This window comes from Jaculus jaculus, chromosome 8, assembly GCF_020740685.1.
Source record: "Jaculus jaculus isolate mJacJac1 chromosome 8, mJacJac1.mat.Y.cur, whole genome shotgun sequence".
Taxonomy (NCBI): Eukaryota; Metazoa; Chordata; class Mammalia; order Rodentia; family Dipodidae; genus Jaculus; species Jaculus jaculus.
Window position 1 is genome coordinate 96,332,628 of NC_059109.1, and position 25,372 is coordinate 96,357,999.

At 39.6% G+C, this 25,372-nt stretch overlaps 1 protein-coding gene across 5 annotated transcripts in view; it reads left to right on the plus strand.

The window, feature by feature from the left end:
* The window catches only part of Macrod2 (mono-ADP ribosylhydrolase 2), a 2,207,522-nt gene that overhangs the window by 1,073,740 nt on the left and 1,108,410 nt on the right, over positions 1 to 25,372 (plus strand). The window lies entirely within an intron of this gene.

The following is a 25,372-nucleotide window of genomic DNA, read 5'->3' on the forward strand; positions in this document are numbered from 1 at the left end:
TTGTTTGCGGAGGCTGACCTAGAACTTACTCTGTAGTACATTCTGGCCTCAAAGTCTGAGTTAGCCTTGTACCTCAGCCTCCTGAGTGATGGTTTTCTAGAAATAAGCCACCATATCTAGCTCTTTGACATTTTTTTTTACACACTTTTTCTTTCAGGAAAAATATACCTAGATGTAGAAAGAATATTTTGTCCTAATGGGAATATTATTGATTGCAGTGAAAAATTCGTCATAATTCTCTCATAGATAATTTGATCACTAAATTTTATAGTTCATATTGAATACTAATTATAATATTTCTCTTAATAAGAGAGAGATATTGTAAGTCTGTTTATATGTATGGGTCTGTATATAAAGATTATTACTTACCATGTAGGGAAATTGAGATTCAGAGAGATATGTGTGTGTACAAATATGTGAATGCATATATACATTTGCATTTGAAAAATACAAATTATATTTGTATCATAGTGGTTTCTGTAGAAACCTAGAAGGCGATACATTGCTGGTATGAAAAGCCAAACCAGACAGTTTTGGGGAGGAAGGGATTTATTTGATTAAAGCTTACAGATCCAGGAGATCTGGCCCCCTTTCACATATTGAAACAGAAAGAAACCATCACCAGCCAGCCCCACACAAAACAGCAGGGACCCTTAACAAGCAGCAGAAACCCAGGCAGAACTCAAAACCTCCCTTTGGCCTGGAATTCTGATCTGCCCCCAGTAACACCTTAGGAGTGAACCCCAGGGTCCACCCCGCAGTGACACCTCCAGCCAGGCAGCTTCAGACAAGCTTTAATACACCTGAGTCTATTGGAGGACATACATTCCAACTACTACAATCATAAAACTTGTTTTCCCTGATAATTGATATTTCAGGAGGAAAATTTACATAAATTAGTTAAAATGTATCTGTAAGTCCTGTGTTTCCAGCACTATATTAGCAAGATGCCTTTTAAAGATCTTATCTTTGGCTATATGTACCTTGACTTCAGCATAGCATGGCTTTGTGAATAAAAAATAAGCTTGTGTGGATTCACAAAATTAACATGCACCCTTTCTTTGGAGTTTGGAAATGGTGGTCCTGAACATAGTTAAGTATACTGTCTGGACAAAAAAAATGTGGACAGCATGCAGTTTTATTTTATTTCTAGGTCAGATAATTTTGTGTAGTGCACATAGTTGTAGAATCTAACATGAAGGCCCACAGGCAACAGCTGTGCTGTGTGTTTCTGTATGTGTGTACACATAGGCTGATATGAGTGTGGCTTATTTAAATGTTAAAGGCAGATAGAACGGACAGTTCCACAATTTCTGTACCCAGCTCTCATTAAGCGATTAATCCTAACAGGTAGCATAAATGAGTGTCTGCATGAAATTCTTCTTGTGCTCCTATTTAAAAAATGATGTCACCACTGCACAGCACTGTGTACATGGGCTTTAGACCAGTTCCACACAGGTACATCCTAAAGATTTTGGTCTCACATCTCACTTTGACACCAAAGGCTTCTCTAAACCTATAGTGGGGACACCTATAAATTGTTCAGGACCCAGGTTGGACCAATTGTGTGAAGGAAAATTAGTGTGTGAAGGGTCACCTCTGAACACTGGTGGCAGTGTCCATAGGGCCACATACATGCCATTTCCCTTTCTGTTACATGGGTGGACAGCTGTAAAAGCCATGTCAAAAGGCTCCTGCAAGGGTCTAGGGGAGCTGAGCAGCAATCACCCTTTATAATGGTGACTCTAGACCCATCCTTGAACTGGCTTCCTTTCCCACTTTGACCCTATCACTTCCTGAGTGTGTATCCATAGGTTCCCTTCAACACTAACTCCTTTTCAGAGAATCACAGATGGCCTGAGGGTCCTCTACCTGGTGTGTGGTCAGGAGACTACCCATTGTCATATTTGTCTAGTGTTGCAGGATCAGTGGTCTTCCAGAAAAGCCATGCATCCAGAATTTTTGAATTTTTTTGATTTTTACATATTATTGATTTTTATGACATATTATTGCATAAACAAAACTGTGGCCAGACTTTGTCCCCAGTGTCGTTTTGTGGTCAGTAGGGCTATTTCAATGGAAAACAACATATTTGAAATTGATTCTGCTTCTTGTTATGAAAGGCTTAGGTTCCTCCCATTAGGTCAGCTGGACTGTACCCATGGCAAAAGCAGACAGCAGGGTTGCTCTTTCCAACACTGTCCTTCGTTCTATGATTTGCCCATGGTGCCAGTATTACCAGTGTGAACCAGAAAGGTGCCTATATATTTGCTTCGGAATACACAGCTCTGATGGTCTTCTCCAGGCCCTTAGCCAAGGTGTTGTCACCTCCCTATGTTGACTGACAATCATGATACTGCTGCTTTATGTTGTACACCAGGCACACACAGCACAACATATGCACACATACACAACACACAAACAGAGGCATACACACACAGCAGACATACATGCACATATACCCCCCACAGCATAGACATGTAAATGCACACACATAACACACACCACAGACACATATACCACCCCCCCACACTTCACAGTCCCACATCACACACACAAACACACACAACACCACATAACACCAAACACACAAATATAAACATGCACATACACCACACAACACACACACTACAAATATTCATTTCCTTCAGCCTGTTCTCTGGGAGACCACAAAGCAGCTTCTCCTGCCAGTCAGTAGGGGAGTGCTATTGTTTCTGAAAAATCTAGTAACCCTAAAGTTGTCATTTCTCCATTAGAAATTCCCATAGAGAAGGGTAACTCAACCTCTGCCCAATGAACATTTGGGATTTCAGAGTACTCTGGTCTGGGGAAGGGTGGGATGAAGGACTCTCCTGGACATCTTGTAGTATTTAGTTGTATGCTTGGCCCCTACTTATTGTTATTTGTACCTATAGCAAAAGCCATGTTGCAACATTACCAGATTCCTCCCATCCTCAAACCCATTTCACTGAGAGCCATTATCTATGCATTAAAAGAAGGAGAGAAAGAGTGTTTTGTGAGTAGTGGGTGGAGTGGGAGACATCATTCATTTCTGTCTTGAGATGCTGAGATAAAAGGATTGTGAATTTGCCAGTTGTGGTGCTACACACTTTTAAGTAATCCTAGCACTTGGGAGGCAGAGATAGGATGATCACTGTGAGTTTGAGGCTAGTCTGAGACTACATAGTGAATCCCAGGTCAGCCTGGGCCAGAGTAAGACCCTACCTTGTAAAACAAAAACAAAATATATATAATAAAATTTTTTTAATTATTTATTTATTTATTTGAGAGCGATAGACACAGAGAGAAAGACAGAGAGAGGGAGAGAGAGAGAATGGGCGCACCAGGGCTTCCAGCCTCTGCAAACAAACTCCAGACGCGTGCGCCCCCTTGTGCATCTGGCTAACGTGGGACCTGGGGAACTGAGCCTTAAACCGGGGTCCTTAGGCTTCACAGGCAAGCGCTTAACCGCTAAGCCATCTCTCCAGCCCTATAATAAAATTTTTAAAAAGGATTGTGAATTCAAGGTCAGCCTGGGCTTTATAGAGAATTTGAAGCTAGCTAGCACTATATAGTGAGGCTAAAGGGAGAAAACAAAGGAAGGGAGGCCAGGAGGGAATAAGGGAAGCCAGGGAGTGGGAAAAGGAAGTCAGCTTAGATCACAGGATGAATTTACGGTGCAGGTGTCTACTTTAGTGCTGCTTTATGACTGCCTGTGTGTTCCTTTATATAGAAATTAAGTCTCACAAGAGCAAAGGGGAACTAAAGTGCTAATATCTGGCTGACAAAGGATTGTAACTCCAAAGTTTAATTGTATTAGTCTAATCAATCTTCTAAGAGGGGAATAGTTGCTCAGAAAAATACAAGGTTTTCTTGAGGCCTCTTCCCCAAAGGTACATTTAATGTATTAAATGGTTCTTGAATATGTAGTACAATGTAAACCCATTTTCATCTCAATAAAATTTTTAAAAAGTTTGGTAGGAGTAAAAAAATTTTCTCTTGGGCTGGAGAGATGGCTTAATGGTTAAGCGCTTATCTGTGAAGCCTAAGGACCCCGGTTCAAGGCTTGATTCCCCAGGTCCCACGTTAGCCAGATGCACAAGGGGGTGCACACATCTGGAGTTCCTTTGCAGTGGCTGGAAGCCCTGGTGCTCCCATTCTCAATCTCCCTCTCTCCCTCTCTCTCTCTCTCTCTCTCTCTCTCTCTCTTTCTCTCTCTCCCTCTCTCCCTCTTCCTCTCTCTGTCACTCTCAAATAAATAACTTTAAAAATAATTTTTAAAATGTTCTCTTTACTCATACTCATACAAACTAATGCGGTTGGTTTTCTGTTTGTTTTTTATTTTATTTTATTTCATTTTATTTTATTTTACGTTTTTGTTTGTTTGTTTTTCAGCAGTTTGGAAAGCCTATGAACAGCAGAAGGACTATTCTTTGAAAATGAAGGGATTATTGGCTATTCTTTTATCACAGAGTCCCACAGCAATTTAAAATATGTACACTAGCATTATGTTGTCGAATGAAACCAGATTTAATTGAGACCCACATAGAATTTTGCTTGAGAATAATTTTGTGTGTTTGTAAATGATTTATTTTTTTATTGCCTTCACCTATCCAGTGGCTGTGATGAGACTAATGGACGTACTGAATTCATCTGACTCTTAATCAGTGGCTCATTTGCTCCCATTCGCATGTGATCCTGTGTATTTATTTATTTACATATTTATTTTACTAGCATTATTTAAAAAATATATCCATGGAACTCCTCCAATTGTTGTAGGAGCTTAGGAGGTAAATAAGAGAAAATGATCTAGCACAGTTGTGTGAAGCCTGACCAGTAACTAGAAGATGCCAATATGAGTTTAGAGCCAAGCTTGTCAGCTTGTTGGGTCTGGAGACAGCCAGGCTTATAGAGAGGTGCATATCTAAGTGGGAAAAGCTCAGAGTGCAGCCTGGGGAAAAAGTGAGAATGTTCTTTTGCAAGCTCATCTTTATATGATAATCACGAAACTTAATTAAAAATTGCTGGTATTTTTCACTGTTTGTTTCCCAGGCAGAAATTCAAATACCAGACTGTCTGGCTCAAGTTTGAACACCCTAATGATTTGGTTTGCACAGTGAATTACATCGTTTGCCAAATTGAGAAACAGGGGGTCAGGAGAGACGAAGTCCAAGAAGATTCAGGAGAAAAAGAACTTCTTTTCACTTTTATGAATACTTTGTTTTAGTGGTAGAGAGAGAGGATCTGCCTGGCTTTGAACTCACTATGGAGCTGAGGGTGTCTTAGAATCCTTGATCTTGCTGCCTCAGCTTCTTAAGTCCTAGAATTAGTGGTGTATGCCAGAATCCCAGCCTCTATGTTATGGGCCTGCCCATCTCTTAATATATTATACATTCTTGCCTTGGGGCTGGAGAAATTGCTTAATGGTTAAGGAACTTTCCTGTGGAACGTAAGGGCCCAGGTTCAATTTGCAAGGATCCATGTAAGCCAGATGCACGTGGGGGAACATGGGTCTGCAGTTCATTTGCAGTGGATAGAGGCCCTGGTGAGCCCATTCTCTCTCTGTCTGCCACTCTGCCTCTCTCTCTCTCACTCTCTCAAATAAATAACAAATAAAGTAATTAAATTTGTGCCTTAAATGCTTAAATACTAATTCTCCTAGCTTTGGCTCTGTCCTCACACAGACATGGATCCCTGTTTGATTTTGGTGTTCTTGAACTAGCACTGTGTCTGAATTTTGAAAACCAGACACAGTGGTTCAATCTCTGGGGCCATGAGAATGTGCTTTGAATTGAATCTATCACTTCTCATCTGTTTGGACACCACACTTAACCTATTTTTGCTTTCATTTACTCAGATACAAAATGAATGATAATAACAATGTGTTTATGGATTTTGTTTTGAGGGGAAAATAGGCTGCCCTTAATCCTGGTCCATTCTAGGATTGGATCACAGATGGAGACCTGCATAAGCTACCTAAACATTTCAGTTTACAAACTACTTAGTAACCTTAAGACCTTGTGACCTTAAGACCTTGTGCTTACTGTGACAGATAGACTCTTAACAATGCCAAAATGTGGGTTTGAAGTTAGATTGATCAGGCTCCTTAGAGTGGCCTCGAGAGAAATGCAGTCTTTTTCATAGCTCAAGAGCTTCCCATTTCTTGCATTAACACATCATCTAGTCCAGATAGCCAAGATTTATCCACATCTCCAGTAAGGGGCAGAGAAAGGATGTCTAGTCCTCAAGCTAAGGGAAAGATTATCCTTAAGGAAAAACTAATGAAAGACATCTGGGAAAGGACTATAGGTAGCTTCAAGGCTATTTTGGACAAAGAATTTTGGCAACTTGAGAAGTCAGAGCATGGCTGTAGGTTATAGGCATAGATCTGGATAGAAAAGTTACTCTGGCCTGAGATGTGACCCCTTAGGAGGAAGTGTACAATACGAGGCGGTTCAGAGATGAATCTTCTAAACTTCAGGGATCAGGCTAGAGACCTGTTTGCCTGCAATGAAGAGCATTCCTGAGCCAAAATTGATTTAATGTCATCCAAGTGAAATACTTAAAACTGGGTAAGACATAATACAAGGGCGTGATGAATGTTGTTTCATTTAAGTCCCTACCAAATGTAACCAATGAGCACAGAAAATAGACAGAATAAATACAAATGATAACTGCATTGGGATCTATCATTTTCTTTGAAAGGCTTCTGAAACAAGAGAGTGGGCTGATTGCTATGACAGTGTCTGTTAGATGGCAAATTACAGAACCTTCCACCTCCCCGGAGAGGCCCAGAAGAAGACTTCAAAGAGGAAGCCATGATTGAACTGACATGTGCAGAATGGGTATGAGTTCATCCACCAGGTAACTGATGAAGGTGGACAGTCAAGTGTAAGGGAGGGACATATCAGTAGTATAGAGGGTGGGAAGAACATGGCTGGGGAACTAAAACAAAGGAAATGATTTTTTGCAGTAGTGAGATTTAGAGAAGAATAGCAAACAGCAAGGGTGGGGAAGTGAGAAAGAGTGAGATTATGACTGGCCAGTCATTTCCTTCAAGAATGTCACAGGTATGTTACATATAATTTTGCCCAATTTATAGCACAAACTTAGATGGTCGACGGAGAGGTACTTGAGGAGACTTGGATTTTAGCTGTGCAGTGTTGGTCTTGTGGCTCACAGGTAAAGGCAAACACCAGTTCAGGTAACAGAATCCAAGAAGGCTTGTATCAGGATGCTCCAACCACCCCCTTCACTGCTATGCCTATCCCTCTGAACCTAGCTGAGGCATCACCCAGCACACCCTCTAGAAATCTCATGTTAAACTTTCACTGTAATTCAGAAGATACTGTTCATTGCTCAATCTTTTCATCTTTTTTGCTGGGGAGTAAATTTTCAGGTGTTATGCTTGCTCAATCTCTTCCCTTCAGCTGGGCAGTGTTTTAAGGCGCCTAAGGGAAGGAAGATGAAAAGCAGTGTGATTGTGGAGAGTCCACTGTCTTGCCAACAATCCCACTTGCCTATTCCTGGGTATATTTCTTTGTCTGTATTATCTACTTGTCACCCATGTATTTTATTTTACTCTTTTGTTTTCTCTTCTTTTGCTTGTATCATGTAAATGTTTGTGAACTGAAAGGAGGTGGTCTTCATGTGTAATGGAGGTGACAGTAGTTTATGCTTCTGACAAAATGACTTAGATACGCTGATCACACCCACTATAAGTCTCTACCTTGTGAAATCCATAGCTTTATTGTCATCATTCATCATCTTTGTCTTCCAAGGCACTAATGGAAATTAAAATAAACAAGTCTGTCCACATTAAGAAGAGGAAAGATCCTCTACAGTGACAAGTTTCACACAAATTGCAATACGAATAAAATATCCCCCATGTTTTCAAACAGGTCATCCATTATGGGCTCGGTAGACACATGGGAGTACTTGAGTTAAAAGGGGGATCGGGTGTTGTTTAACCAACATTTCATTAGTGCATACGAGTTCAAATGGTAAATGATAGTGTAGCAGCATCATTTTATATTTGTGAAGATTAAATAAGACTTGTGTTTCCCCCGTTTGGAGGTTTGTAAAGTACATCTGGCACACAAGGTACAGGGAGATAAACTGGAGAGGAGCACAAACTGTCACAGTGATTGATGGGGCCCGTGTGCACCCAACAGTGTTGGAAAATGTAAATATTCTTAAATAAATGATGCCACATGAGCTATGCCAGCCTAGGGAATTAAGAGGACATTACTGTATTTTTGCAGAAACAACATAAAGCCCAGCTACTGAATCTCATGGTTGGAACTCTGCATCCTTTCCACGAAGCCTCACGACACTCATGCTCTGTACAACGTGTGGCATCACTTTTAGTAACTGGGTCTCCCAGTGTTGTGAGGTTAGGTAACACTCACCAAGCCATTCCTGGAGGTGAATTTAAACATTGCAAAATCAACATTTTCTTTTCTGGAACACTTTAAAAATCCTCCCCCACAACTTTCCTTTCTCCCACTTTTCTTTTTATAAAATGATGCTTTAAAGAGATTCATTCTATAGATGATAAAATGGGGTAGGGGCATTAAATCAATAGTACAAAGTTTAGAAGTAATTAGTAAGACTGTGAAGCATTCTGAAATGGACATAAATTGTGAAATACTTTTAGTCAGAATCTGAAAGGTATAGATAGCATTTAGCCTTTTTTTTGTTCCTGTGTATTCTGAGTTTTTGTTATTTTTAAACAGATACTTATATTGAGGAACATAAAACTAATGTAGACAAGTTCTAAAAAATTGGGTTTCTAACCTGATTTTTCACTTAACATAATCTAGTAACTTTTATACCATCAAGTAACTTTTATAATATGTTTTACCAATTGTGAAGAATGTACTTCTGTGAATCTACTTCATTTCATTTTTGGGAATTTAGCCTGTGTCCTTCATTTACATAAATAGTATCACCAAGACCAATTTAACAGACAGATCTTATGGTATATTCCTAATTGTTTAGCTAGAGCAAATGTCTTAAAATAAAATTGCTGGGCTACTGTGTCTGTCAAATGTTACCCCTTCAGATCTGCCTTTATACATGAATAAGATAAAGAAAAACAACTTTTCCTGCTTTGCTGCTATTGAATATTATAATTTTTTAAATGACACTAAAATTTGGTAGGCAAAATTTGCATCACATTACTATATTAATTTTCATTTCTTTGATAATTTATAAAGTTTAATCCTTTATAATTTTATTTGACACTTTTTGTAAAAAATTCCTCAGTGTAACTGGTACTTATATTATTGAATTTCATGTTTGAGAAGGAAAGAAGGGGAAAGAGATATAGGTGGGCTACCAGGGCTTCCAGCCACTGCAAGCTAACATCAGATTCATGTGTCATCTTGTGCATCTTGCTTATCTGTTTAGTGGGTATCAAAATGGGGTACTTAGGCTTTGCAGGCAAGCTCACCTTTACCACTAAGCCATCTCTCCAGGCCAACTTTTTTTTTAACTTTCAGATTTATGATTAAATTTTTCTTTATTGTGCAGTTATGACATGTTTGGTATACATTTTGATGTTGTTTATTTCCTCACATTCTCTGGTTTACGCATAATTACTTCTTGACTCGGTTTTCATGACTTTGAAATCAAGCTTGCACATACAATGAAAGTATCCTTATTTCTTTATGTTCTTTAAATAAAGTTGATCTTATCTTTATGGATGCCCTACCACCCACTTCTCCTCTTTTCTTCTGCATTGTCAATAAAAGTGAACATTTTTGTTACTTTTTTTTTTCATTTTTGTTTATTTATTTTTATTTATTTGAGAGTGACAGACAGAGAGAGAAATAGGCAGAGAGAGAGGGAGACAGAATGGGTGCACCAGGGCTTCCAGCCCCTGCAAACAAACTCCAGACACATGCACCCCCTTGTGCATCTGGCTAACATGGGTCCTGGGGAATCGAGCCTGGAACCGGGGTCCTTAGGCTTCACAGACAAACGCTTAACCCCTTAGCTATATCTCCAGCCCAACTGTTATTGTTTTTAAACTTTCTTTTTCGTATATTTTGTAGGAATCTTAATTGATATATACATTGATCTATAAAGGAAGCTTCTGAGACATAGATTAAGATCAATAACTGCAGGCTACCATGATGACACCAACCTCCCTACATCTGCACCATGGACACTCTGTGTGGCCCTAGGCTGGCTACTTCTGCATTGAATTACACTCTGGGTGGGGTCTGGTGGCCTGTACTTCAACAAACCTTCTAGTGATTTTTGAAAAGACGTATTTTATATATTTCTTCACATATTATAGAAAACGAGCAAAGATGATAAATCAGTGCAATTTTCTCCTTTGACTTTTTCTTGTTTGTTTGTTTTTAGGTAGGATCTCCCTGTAGCCCAGGCTCACTTGGAACTTATTCTGTAGTCCCAGGTTGGCCTTAAAATCACAGTGAACCTCCTACCTTTGCCTCCCAAGTATTGGGATTAAAGGCATGCACCATCATACCTGGCTTCCTTTTACACATTGTAATGAAGTTGCTCACCAAGAACAGGCTACAATATTTAATACTTCACTTAAACCTCCATGATACAATTTCTGCTTAGATAAGCTTATGTAATTTTTTTAAATGTGCTCACATTTTATTCAATGTATTATGGACAAAGTATAAAAAAGAAAATGATTTTCTTCTCTCTTCTGGTCACTATTTTTATATCCTTTACTTTCAACTATTTCAATATCTTTTTTTAAATTGTCAGACTTTACAATTCAGGCATAAATTATGGTCTTACCATATGTTAACTATATGATTGATCATTTGTTTCCTCATTTATAAAATGAAAGTGGTCATTTTTCCTTTACAAATGTAAGCAAGTGAGATAATATATTTAGAGTATAGGAAGTGAGATAATGTATTTAAAGTGCTTAAAATTGAATCAATGCCTCTAAGTTACATATTATTAGCATTTAAGAAATAACCTTAAACATTCACCCTCATATTTTCCTAATCCTTTGGTATAATTAGAAACAGAGGCACTAATATTTCTTGTTTTCTTTTCCTGGGGCAAGGTTTTAAAATGTAGCCCAGACTGGCCTTGAATTTACTATGCATACCAATCTGGCCTTGAGCTTGTGGTGATCCTCCTGCCCTAGCCATATTTACAGCTCTGGGTAATTTCATTTCCAAACCAGGATATTTGTATTATAAACTTCTATTTTCAACCATTAAAAAAATAGAGCATCGGGCTGGAGAAATGGCTTAGTGTTTAAGCATTTGCCTGTGAAGCCTAAGGACACCGGTTCAAGGCTCAATCCCCCAGGACCCACGTTAGCCAGATGCACAAGGGGGTACATGCATCTGGAGTTTGTTTGCAGTGGCTGGAGGCCCTGACACACACATCCTTTCTATCTGCCTCTTTTTCTCTGTGTTGCTCTCAAATAAATACATAAAAATAAAACAAAAAAACATAGCATCACTCTATTTATAAAGGAACAAATGAGCAGGTTGTGTGATGAATGTGTGTAACTTGAGCACTTGAGAGGCTGAGGCAGGAGTTTTTCACTTCAAGGCCAGTCTGGGTTATAAAGAAAGACCATCTCAAACAGAAAAAAACAGAAAAATGAAAATAAATGAAATGACATTTTATTTGTAATCTAGGAATAATGTCTAATCTTTTTATCAAGGAATTCTTTGCAAAAGTTCTGTGAGTTTCAGAACCAATTTGTATTCTCATTGTGGCTTCTGTTATTGGTAGTGGTCAAAGAAATAACAGAATATAGGATGGTCCTATCAAAAATTTCATGAGTATGATTGCCTGTAGGCCACTTGTGCATGGACATAACCTGAGAATAGTCTACATAAAGAGCTACAATCTGCAGGCCCCAGTAATTCTGAAACACAACTTCTGATTGCTATTTTGGAGCCTAGTCTGTGTGCAGTGTGGTAAAGCCAACACACAGCTCACAGGGACAGGCTCAGGCTCAGGACTTACCCAACTTGGAGGCTGTGTGATTGCTGGAAGACATCTTATAATGCAGCTCAGACTAGGGAAGACCAAAGAAGCACTGATACGATCTGTGAGTTACTCAGTGAGGTAAATTCTGGAAACATGATAGCCTGAATTAGAGAGCCATTAATGAGAATAGGCGTGGGTTTTGGTCACACAAATAAATATGCGGACAGAGAATACCAGGTGATCATTAAATTGGTCCATGAATAATTGAGGTCTGTGTACAGGCAAGTCACTACAGGGGCAGGATGTAATTCTGCTCCTTATCCATAGCAAAGTCCTCAGAGGATTCCCCTGTAACAAAAGACCAACTGACAAGAGGAAAGCAAACAAATACCTAACAAAAATTTTACATGGCATTAGATCCTACAGAAGTGAATGCCCACAGGCCCAGGAAAAAAACTGTGGTTTCATGCCTAGGTTTACTGAAGGACAGACAATCCACCAGGACCTATGGCTATACCAAAGGGAAGTATGTAACAATAATGAACTGGGATTTGGGGGAGGGGATCCTAACCAGGCTTGTTCACATATTTTGCCATTGATTTATCTATACCATTCCTCTTCCCTGCATATGGAGCAGGATGCCAGGTGCAAAGGATCTTATGACCTTATTTTAGGAGAGATGTCAGAGAACAAACTTGTCCCGATTTGATGGCTAGCATTATGGGAGAAGAATTCTAGTTTCTATGTCAAGGCTTAGAGCCATGGTAGGAAAGTGGGTGGGGAAAAGTCGTGCAGGAAATGTTTCTGAAAGCCTCCCAACTTTCTTCAGTTAAAAATAGTCATTTCTTGGCATCTGGGAGAATCAGTTTCAAGACGGCCTGCTTCTAAACTTTCACAACTACTCAAGTCTGTGTCTGTTCAAGTCCTTTGTATAAAATGACATAGTGTTTTCATATAAACTACAAACTCTTCCTGGACTTTTAGATGATTTATAATTCCTAACATGACTTCAATACTGTAAGAGTAGTTGCTGTGCTGTGTTGTTTAAAAAATAATTATAAGGAAAATAAGTTGTAATATCATTCCATATAGACAGAGCTTCCTTTTCAATTTTCAAATGTGATTTAGTTGAGGTTGGTGGAACTTGTGGCTACAGAATGCAAGATTAAGAGGGTGAACTGTATTCATCATACCAGATAAATAAACAGAAAGCTATCCTACAAATTGCTAAGTGGAGAAAGAGAAAGAGAAGTAGTGAATGAGGAATCAACTGGAGGCAGTAGATTTTACATCTAGTCTTCTGTATAGGATTTTCTTCCTTGGCATAATTTTTCAATAAATAATGTCACTCTCAGAACCTGCCTCTCATGAATATCTAGATACTCTCAATCTTTATAGAAAGGTAGTCCTTGCTGATACTGTCTGATGACATTCATTATCCCCAGGTGTTTTCAAGAATCCTTTTGGAAGCTAGATGTGATGGTGCATGCCTTTAGTCACAACATTCTGGAGGCAGAGGTTGGAGGATCACTGTGACTTCAAGGCTACCCTGAGACTATATAGTGAATTCTGGGTCAGTCTGGATAACAGCAAGACACTACCTCCAAAACCAACCAAACAAACAAAATATCCTCGGGGCTGGAGAGATGGCTTAGTGGTTAAAACAGTTACCTGCAAAGCCAAAGAACCTTGGTTCAATTCCCTACTACCTACATAAGCCAGATGCACAAGGTGGTGCATGCATCTGGAGTTTGTTTGCACTGGCTGGCAGCCCTGGCATAGCCATTCTCTCTCTCTTTCTCCCCTTCTTTCTCTCTTACTCTCTCAAATAAATAAATAAGTAAATAAATAAATTTTTAAAAAGAATCCTCTTGGTTATGATGCATTGTTATTGCTATTTGGGAGGCAGCAAGGTTGTTTATTAGGAGCCATGCTAAGATATGGTTCTCTCTTTGTTTGTAACCTTTTTGTCAATGTTATGTTTGGTCAGGCTCCTTCATTTCCTCTGCTTCTCAAATTTAACTTCCATTAAGAATAATGGTTTAGGGCTGGAGAGATGGCTTAGTGGTTAAGCGCTTGCCTGTGAAGCCTAAGGACCCCGGTTCGAGGCTCGGTTCCCCAGGTCCCACGTTAGCCAGCTGTACAAGGGGGCGCATGCGTCTGGAGTTCGTTTGCAGTGGCTGGAAGCCCTGGCGCGCCCATTCTCTCTCTCTTCCTCTATCTGTCTTTCTCCCTGTGTCTGTCGTTCTCAAATAAAATAAATAAAAACTGAACAAAAAAAATATTAAAAAAAAGAATAATAGTTTAATCACTTATGGTACCACCACATACCCCACTGGTAGGTAGTTGGGGGATTTGATGGCATTGTACAAAACCATACCCTTTGTTACTGAGTATGATCTTATGTATTCTTTTTTTTTTTTTTTTTTCCTAAGAGAAAAAAAGAATTGGCATGCTTGGGCCTTAGCCACCACAGTAGAACTACAGATGCTTGTGCCGCCTAGTGTGTATGTGTGACCTTGTGCTTGAATCACCTTTGTGTTTCATGCTTATGTGGGATCTGGAGAAATCAAACATGGGTTCTTATTTTTTTGTTGTTCATTTTTATTTATTTGAGAGTGACAGAGAGAGAGGGGGAAGGGGCAATGGGTGTGCCAGGGATTCCAACCACTGTAAATGAACTCCAGACGCATGTGCCCCCTTGTGCATCTGGCTACCGTGGGTTCTGGTGAATCGAGCCTTTAACCCGGGTCCTTAGGCTTCACAGGCGAGCGCTTAATCACTAAGCCATCTCTACAGCCCCAAACATGGGTTCTTAAGCTTCATAGAAAAGTGATTTAACCACTAAGCAATTTCTCTAGCCCTGTTCTGTATCATTAATGTTATTGAGGTTGAACTATTCAATGTGGCACTCTCTAACATTTGTAATGCATTTAAGTTACTGAAAGTCTTGGCTTTAAGCACTCTTATCCAATCATGAAGTTTAGGTCTTAAAATGAGCCCATCAGTTTATAGATCTTTATACAGCTCCTTGGGTAGAGATCACACCTATGGCATTGATGACCCACCAGAATAGAGGATTTTTTTCTCATTCTCGGGCAATATTTGGTAGAAAGCCTTATAATTCATTTAACCTGCTACAGACTTGTCATGACTATTTGTAATATTATGATTGAGCTTTCTAGTTCAGCTCAGCCAGTGACGCACTTCAGTGAATTGTATAGTTTTCAATCTCAGGAATTGATGGTTGATAATTTTAATTTGAGGGAGAAAAAGCCAAGAAATGGAAGAGTTCTTTTAATTATATAGTAGTAGATCTAGAATAGACATGAAACATTTTGTTTAGAACACAATAAAGGAAGCATCTCTTAGGAGAATAATATTCTGAATAATGATAATATGTATTTAGTATTGAGCATCATTTTACATTCCTGTTTTGGACTCATTACCATCTTCAGGCAAAGATGTGTTTCAGATAATTCTAAAGGACACTGAGACTAAATTTGAAGTATATTTCTATTTTGTTCAGACTTGTTGTATTGTCTGTGTTTCTTCTGAGTACCTAATTTCTCCAACCTTACTTCTCATAATTTTGATATTTAAATATTATATTGCCTTGTTCAGTAGGACAGAATTTTATTATTTAACAGCAAAGATTATGTTATTATAGTATCTCTCTCCCTCTCTCCCTCTCACCCCCCCCCTCTCTTTCTCTCTCTCTTATTTTATTTTTTTGTCTTTGGCTGGTTATAAAGGAATTCTCTAATATATTTTGTGTGATGGTATGTCATACGACACTTCTCATTTCAGAGGGTTCCTGCTGCCTGCCATGGAAGAAGCAGCACTATACAGAAAGCTAGGAAGAATCTCAATACATGGGGCTGAGATTCCTGACCCAAGAAGTATTCATCATGCCTACACAAGGAAGGCTTCATAAAAATCCCGAAGAGTAAGGTTTAGAAAGCAACACATTTGAAAGTTCCTCAAAAGTGGTACACCAAGAGAGGGCCTGAAAGCTCCACACTTCTTCTCACGTACACCACCCTACACATTTCTCCATCTGTGTCCTTGATAAGATCTTCCACAACAAACCAACATGCGTGTGCCCTGAGTTCAGTCAGCCATGAAAGCACAAGAGTTGGACTTAAGGATGGTGCAGAAACCATGATTTATAGCTGCTCTGACAGAAGCTCAAGTAAGATAAACCCAGGGGTGTGATTGACAGCTAAAAGAAATGGAGGGTAGCCTTGGCAACTGATCCTTTAGGCTGTCAATATATCTCCAATGAGGTCAAGTCAGAACTGAACCAGATTAGAGAATATTCAGCTTATTTCCAATGCAGAATGGGTTCTTGATTCTTGGTTGTGGTTGGGCATCCCCAAATCTTTCAAGGCTACAAAATGTATGCTGCTTTTGGTATAAGAGTAAAACATGCACACATGCACGCGCACACACACACACTCTTTCCCCATTAGCACAAAGATCATTTTTCACCATAGGGAAAAATATCTTTAAAAGATGCAAAAAAATAGGTCATTGAGGCATATTATATATGTCAGTAAAGATTTCAGGAAGCTGGAAACTCTGAAGCTATGGATAGACAAAAGGGTTGGTGGTAAGATTTCAGAAAAGCTTGGAAACCCAAATCATGGGTAATAAACATGTGGCTCCTGATCTCAGACTCTAATAGAGAAAGAAAAATAAAAAATAAAGAGAATGTTCCATATAATTTACCCCATGACAAATCAAGTGTGAAGTTCTCTTGGTTATTTTTGTAACCTATCTTCTTGAGTATTTGCTGACCGCCAAGAAAAAGGAGTAATGCAAGAATGCTATACATTCCAACAGTTTCTAAACTACACAACAAAGGCAGAAAATTTTCTAATATCCTTCTATAAAAAGGAAGGCAGAATCTATGTGGAAGGCTCAGGAATACAAAATTAATGACAATTTTTCTTATGTATAAAACACATATTTATTTCTAATATTTTTCCACTTTGCCACGTGTCACACTGGAACTGAATGAGAACTGAGGGCCCAGATGGTGCCTGCCTTGTGTCTCAGGATTGTGGATGAACCAGGAAGGCCTGTGTTCCTGAGGTCCTATTAGCAGTAGCTCAATGAAGTCATAGTTGATGTAACAGAAATAGGAACTCAAAGTGTATACACACACACACACACACACACACACACACACACACACACACACACACACCATACCCCTCTCTAATAGGAAGGCAAAGCTGCTAGTAGGAAGCTTAGCTGATGTCTTGACCACAAAAAGCTAATCCTTATGGAAATTCCCCAGTGAATTGAGATGAGAAGGCATATTTCTAATTCTCTACTACACTTTCTCCTCTGGACTTCCAAGTTCTGCTTCTGTGGCACACATTTTTGTTCATAATTCTTTGAGGATTCAGTTCTCCTTCTCTGAGTTGTATCTGTCTTCCTGGAAGCTGGAAGTCAGATATGAGTTAAAGGAAGATCCATTATCACATCCTTGAGGGAATCTTCATTGCAGTCTACATGGACCCACAGGGTTAACAAACCTCCCTGGTGCTTTGATGCCATATTTAGGGCACATCTGTCCTCTGAGGACTCAGTCTAGTGTGGACCAGTATGCATGCTGAGTTTCGTCCAAAGACACATATTGTATATGTTGCAGTCAGGCTTGCATTACTGGTAGAAAACAAACAACTGAGAGCAGCTTTTGGGCAAAAGAGGTTTATTTTGGCTTTCAGGCTGAGGGGAAGCTCCATGACTGAGGGGAAAATGATGGCATGAGAAGAGGGTGGACATCACCCCCTGGCCAACATAAGGTGGACAATAGCAACAGGAGAGTGTGCTAAGCACTGGCAAGGGGAAACTGGCTATAACACCCATAAGCCCACCCCAAACAATACACTGACCCCTGGGGGTGTTAATTCCCAAATCTCTATTAGCTAGGAACCTAGCATTTAGATTACCTAAGTTTATGGGGACACCTGAATTAAACCACCACATTCTGCCCCTGGCCCCCATAAACTGTTATCCATTCATTATGTAAAATACAATGCATTCAGTCCAACTTTAAAAGTTCCCATAGCTTTTATCAATCCCAATGATGTTCAAACATCCACATAGTTAAAGATCTTTTAATTGAGCTATAATACCAAAAAATCCCCCCAAAACCCATAATGGCACAGAATAAACACTCACACTGCAAAAGGTGGCATTGGGCATAGCAAAGAAATATTCAGCCTATGTAAGATTTAAAACAACCAAGGCAAACATCAAACTCTGTAGCTTCAAGTCCAACAACTCTAGCCAGTGACAAATCTCCAAGTCCAATAATTCTAAACAGGAACAAATTCGGCCCCTCCAGCTAGGCTACTCACAGTTCTGGAATGCTTCATCAGGGCCAGCAGCTCCTTAGCAGCTATCTCATGGTCCTGGCATCTCTAATGGGTCTCCATTGCAATCCATGGTTCATCTTCATGGTCCCATGGGGTCTCCATGCAGGCATCCAGCAAACCTGCTTTATACTGCCCATGGCCATTTCCAAAACACAAGATTGTTTTGCCAACTCAATGACCTTCTCTTTCCTGTATTTCTTATATGCCACAATACCAGGTAGGGTGTCAATTTGTTAATCCAGCGGGGAGGGGGGGGATAAAGCAGACTTTGAAGAACAGGACATTCCTTGAGTACTCAGTCCCCTTCAAAAGAGTCTATATTCTTCCTGTTGCCCCAATGCAGGTCAGCTGGACCAATCTCAAAGGTTATCTCTGAATTACACTTGAATGGGCAGCAGTTCACCCAAAGATTTTTTTTTTTTTTCCTGTGCCATATCTGTCTGCTCACACCACTTCATTTGTATGCAAATTTCTCAGGACACAGGCATAATAGCAAGCTTCACACAAACTGCTATCCCAATTTAAGCAAAGCTCTTTTTCACCCCCATAAGCCACCTTTCACAGTCCATAGTTCTTACTGCATGTAGTTCTTGTAGCTCTGACCAGAATAGTCCATCAATCTGTACTTACAGCACTGCAAGGCATCTCTTAGGCAAGGTTTCAAATCCTAGCACATTCTTCTTGAAAATTATCCTCAGAAGGCCCAAAGCCACACAGTCAGGTGTCTTTCAGCAACCCCACTTCTTGTTACCAGATTACTGTTGCAGTCAGGTTCTCACTACTGGTAGAAATCACCCAATCAAGAACAGCTTGTGTGAGAAAGAGGTTTATTTTGGCTTACAGGCTTGAGGGGAAGCTCCACGATGGAGGGGAGAATGATGGCATGAGGAGAGGGTGGACATCACCCACTACCCCACATAAGGTAGACAATAGAAACAGGATAGTATGCCAAACACTGTAAAAGGGAAACTGGCTATAACACCTACAATCCCACCCCCCAACAATACACTTCCTTCAGAAGGCGTTAATTCCCAAACCTCCATCAGCTGGGAACCTAGCATTCAGAACACCTAAGTTTATGGAGTTCACCCGAATCAAACCACCTCAGTGAAGCTCACAGTTTCACTTTAAGAGTCTAGATGGTCTGCTTGAATGATTGCTTTTCTGTCTACTCTTGAAAACTGGCAAGCACAGCAATTCAGTGAGGAAGTTGTTACCTCTTCAGGTAGCACATGAGTTGCTCATGTGCATGGGTTTCTCCTCTCCCTGTTGTAGTGCATATGGTTCCCTCCATCCACTTGAGTTTTCTGTCCCTTACCTAAATTCTTATTATCAATATCCTATTGCTGGGGCTTGTCTCCCAATTAAAAAAAAAAGGCAAAGGCATTCTGGTTGGATGAGTGGTCAAGGGGAGCACTGTTCATTTCATTATGTTCCTCTGTAACACTTTGTGGTCTCAATCCTAAGTCCCATTTTAGATGCCATTTTCAACTTAGGTCTCCTGTACATCTGACCATCTGTAAGTCCAAGGGTCCCCATAGCATGCTAGGGTTGGTTGATTTGTTAGCCTGGGGCCCAGAACACTTAATTGTTCTTTATTTAGTAGGATCCATTCATAGCAAAAGAGACAACGCAGGGCCAGCAGAGCAGCAGTGATGCAGGGTAGCATATGTGGAAAGAGTGAAACTTGCTCTCTGGCTCTACCATCCTCTGTGTATTTTGGTAAAGTCACCAAACAAAAACTCTGAAATTTTACGGTTTTTATGGAGGCTTCATTTAATGGAAAGTATTGATTCAACCATTGGCCATTCATCTTACTCTCCATCCTCTTTTCCTGGAGGGAAGACATGGGCTAAAAGTTCCAACCCCCTAACTGCATGATTGGTCTTTAGGCAAACAGCCTTCCTCTTGAAGTTATGTAGGCTCTGAGAGTCACCTCATTAGGATAGCATCAAATATAGTTCAGGGTGCTTATTATAAATAACAAAAGTTGTTCCTGTTATTTCTGGCACCTGGACATTGTAATGGTTTAGGAGCACCAGGAACACAAGAACCAGAGTCCCAATGTGTATTACTTATGTTGTCACAATGTCACAGTGCGAAACTCAAAGTGCCACAAGTCATTGAATGTCCCTTTGCAAGGCATTTTTTGTCTTCCATATGTTCATGAGTTGTCTTAAGAGGCTTCCTTTCCTTCTTGCATCTTCTTGGGTTTGAGTGATGGGCATCTCCATAAGGAAGTCTAGGGACAGTAGGAAAGTAAATGTGAGTTATTTGCTTCTTGTTGCTATGCTCTTACTGAGGCATCTACTTCTTCCCTTAAATCTGTTGGCTTCTGGATGTTTCAGAACCCATACTAGTTAGCTTGGAAAATGGCGCCAGTTCTAGTGGTTGTTAAAATCTTTCCAAGCATTGACAGTCTCTCTAATAAGTATTTTCAAATTACTCAAGTTAACAGTACCATTTTTTTTTTCTTGTTTGGATGGTAACAAATACAGGGGCCACACAATTATTTATTCATAAACTTACTCAATAATGTTTACGCAGATTATTAACTTTTATCTAAAATTAAATTAAATGTAAACTGTGCCATCTGAATCACGAAGCAGTATTAAAAATTTTCTGTACACGGAGTCATATTCGCACAAAAAGTTCTAGAGTAACTTAGTGGAATCTTTCTAACTCACACATTACAACCTTTCAACATACGAATAGTCCCCAACGTACCAATTTCTAAGAGAACTTAATAGTATTAAAGCTATATAGAACAGAAAAGAAATGGAGGTTTTTTGAACGTCTCCGGCAACTAAGGAAAACTTACTGGTAACGACTTGATTACGGCTTTTGTCATGAACTGATTATAGGAAACCCTAATCAGAACACACAGCTTTACTTTGTTAATTTTTAATGCTGTTGAGAACAATGTCTGAAGTTAGGGCCTCAGTTTGTAAGTCCCAAACACCCACTAAATCAGGGTATCTTTCTCACCTCTGTAAGAATGCCCTACCCCCCATTTTCTCCTCCGAAGTTAAATCAAGTATTACAAGAGAAGGTATCATCATTGCTTGGGGTCTTTGTAAGGAATGAGGAGTGAAGGATTTAACCACATGTGTTTTATTCTCAGGCAAGAAAAAAACATTTTCAGATATTTCTACATGTTGGTCGGAATACATGAGATTCAGAGATTACTCATGTCAGGTAAAACAGCTGTGAAAACTGTTTCTTGATTTACTTATGAAGAAAATTACAACTCATACACTGACAGGTATGGAATACAACACCATATTATTGCATATGCAGACATTAGGCTTGGAGGTTATTGAAGAATAGACCCCCATCTCCTGTTTCCCTGGTAACAGTAGGAAGGGAAGCCTCCAAAGGATTTATAATTCATATGAAAGAGAAAAGCCACTTCCTCCTGACAGAGTGGCAGTCATCCCCACCCCGCACCCCCAGTGGAGAATGAGTTACCTTCCTTAAGTGTTAATTCAATGGAGCCTGCCACTCACTTGGTCAAAAGACCACCCCTCACTTAAAGACATGCTAAGGAGTTGGGAGAGAATCCTTATCCCCTTAATGAAATCACCTATTCTATCCCTAGAAGACCCTCCGTCCATACAGTTGCTCATCGATGATCCCTGCTGAACCTGCATGCTCCTCTGAGTTTGCAGAAAACATTAATTTTTTTGGTCTCCCTTTATTTCTCTTCTTTGGATATGAGGCAAAATCCTACGCATGCTTGTCCTAACAGTTTGGGTGTTTCCCCACTTTTTCTCAATAAATGTCCTTTGCCTTACTCCTCATCATCTATGTGGCTTGTTTTACATGGCCATGAGACAAAGGATTTCACAGTTGGAAAATCTGCAACAATACCTAAGTAGAGAAAGATGATCACTGACAGATCCACTTTCCATATGAAATACCTTAAATCAGCTGCTTCATTGTGATGGTGCCTTAACTTTATTCTTTCTAGGTCAGTCTTTTTTTCTGATAACACAACATAGTTTTGAAATATCTATCAAAATAGCTAAGAAAAATGACCTTGTTATAACTGAAGAAACTTCATTATGTTGAAGTGCTTTTGTGAAAGATATTCTAAAATACAAAAAATGGCCATCAGAGCCGGAGCATAGCAGCTCTGATGGTTCCCCTCTTCCCCTCTATGACCTCTTTTTTTTGTTAGCTCTGACTCTTTTTTGCCCCTAAATAGAAGCACATTCTACAAATCAAGCCATCCCTTTTCCTGGTAGTTCTTTCCTTTGGAGATTGTCTTTATACTCCAGACTTAATGACTTATCTGAATGAATCACACTTGTAAACATACTCTCTTTTATTTCTTCTGTTTCACAGGGTTTTTAATATTTTTGGTATTTCCAAACTCCTAGAACATGATAGAATAAATGCCATATAAAGAAAAAACACACAAATAAAAAAATATTTCAAATGAGCTAATGATATCTGGTGACATTTCTGAGTAATTTAGAAATATATCTCTGAACCTTCTTATATGGGTGACTTCCAAGGCTATAACTGTTAACCTCATGCTCCCCCTCAAGCACGAGTTATATGGAGAGAATTGTCCCCCAAACAGGTTTGAAGTGTATATCCTTACAACACCTCAAATTCAACATGAATAGGGCAAAACTACAACCATTAGACAGTATCAGTTAATCCAAAGGAACAAATGTAGTATCTACACACATGCATAGGTATATGTACACACATATGTGTCTTTGTTAGGAAAGACCTTAGGGGTGTGTGTATGTTTGAGTAATACTGGGGATGGGAAACAACATCTCATGTATGCTAACAAACACTGTGCCAGTTTGATACAGGGTTGCAGTAAGTTGTCCAGACTGCCTTTAAGCTCATTATGTAGGCCAGGTGGACCTTGAATATGTTATCCTCTTGCTTCCTGGGTAGCTGGGATTATAAACGTGTGCCACCAGTCAGGCCTCCCCTATTCTTTCACTTGCAGTCTTTATACATGATATTTCCAAATCATGAGTCATTTTACATTTCAGTTTTGATTTTTTTAAATAGTTTACATTTATTTATTTGACAGAGAAAGAGGGAGAGAGAGAGAGAGAGAGAATGGGCGTGCCAGGGTCTCCAGCCACTGCAAACGAACTCCAGATGTGTGCACCCCCTTGTGCATCTTGCTAACGTGGGTCCTGGGGAATCAAACCAGAGTCCTTTGGCTTTGCAGGCAAATGCCTTAACCACTAAGCCATCCCCCCAGCCCAAGATTTTTTTTCCCCCTCTTATTTCAAGTCACTGTCCTCTCACTTTTGGTCTATCACACTACCTGCTTAGGTAGTCTTGTTGCCACTTCCCATACCTACAATAAATGACTCAATTGTTGATATTCTTCGTTAACTTTATTTTATTTTTATTTTTTTGGTTTTTTGAGGTATGGTCTCACTCTGGCACAGGCTGACCTAGAATTCACTGTGTAGTCTCAGGCTGGCCTTGAACTGAGTCACGACAATCCTACCTCTGCTTCCTGAATTCTGGGATTAAAGGTGTGTGCCACCACACCTAGCTTTCTTCATTAACTTTTGTTCCTTGACACAGCATATACTTCTCTTCTGAAAAGAACTTCATTAATGTGGATTCTTGGCCTTGCTACTCTTAATAATTACTTCCATTACTTGCATCTGACTAGCAGCTGCTATGTGTATGTACTTGATAACTCATTGTTTTTGCTGGTTGCCCTTGGTTGGAAAGAACATTGTTTATCAGCGTGATTTGTTCATGATTATCTGGCAGCCTAGGCATAATATTCAATTTAATTGATGTTCCTATTTACTAATGGACATTGCATCATCATTATTTGGACAATTTGCTACTGAATTGACAGTTGATTAATTATATGTGATTGAAGTTAAGAGCCTGTGAATAGTTGGAGAGTATTTTGTTTACACTGTATATTGTGCAATATGTATGCTGTCTATAGTTCTGCTAATATTCTGTATTCTTTGTGGCTAAAAGATGATGGGAGATGCTCAGCTTCAAGCCTTCTTTGTTAAAATTTTTTTGTTTTGTTTTATCTTTATTTATTTGAGAGTGAGAGCGAGAGAGAGGGAAAGAGAGAGAAAATGGGTGCACCAGGGCTTCTAGCCACTGCAAATGAACTCCAGACACATGTGCCCCCTTGTGCATCTGGCTAACGTGGGTCCTGGGGAATCGAGCCTCGAACCAGGGTCCTTAGGCTTCACAGGCAAGCACTTAACCACTAAGCCATCTCTCCAGCCCTCAAGCCTTCTCATCAAAGGACAAAACGTTTACCTTGCTATAGTGATCTGATGAAATACAAGTAAATAGGAAGGTAAGATCATGTATAGAGTTCGATTAGAAGTTAGTATGATGAATATTAAACTCATTTTTATCAAGGTAGCTTTATGAAAATACGATTTTAAACATGAAGAACAAAAAGATCTATATAGTTATACTAACTGATTAGGAGAAAACTCAAACTAGAGACTGTGAGGTGCTAATAATTATATTCAACTATTAACTATTCCCTTCCTTTTCCACTTGTGTGTGCATGGTCAGACTGTATTGACTAATGCTCTTACAAATGGATAGAGTAGGGCTGGAGAGATGGTTTAGCACTTAAGTGCTTGCCTGTGAAGCCTAAAGACCCTGGTTAGCAGCTCAATTCCCCAGGACCCACATAAGCTAGATGCACAAAGGGGCACATGCATCTGGAGTTTATTTGCAGTGGCTGGAGGCCCTGGTGTGCCCATTCTCTCTCTCTACCACTTTCTCTCTCTGTCTGTCTGTCACTCTCAAATAAATAAACTAATAAAACAACAAAAATAAATGGATAGAGTACAGTATATAATTAGTCTTTGTTTTGGACAGTGAGTGAAAACTTGTGTTGTAATCTGAGACTGATACTTGTCTTCTGTTGCTGTGAGCAGCAAGAGGTCTAAAAGGATTCAGAATAGAAAGTGGCTGCTGTACCAGCCTGATTTCCAGAGTGAAGACCACATAAAACAGAATTGAATCCAGCCAGT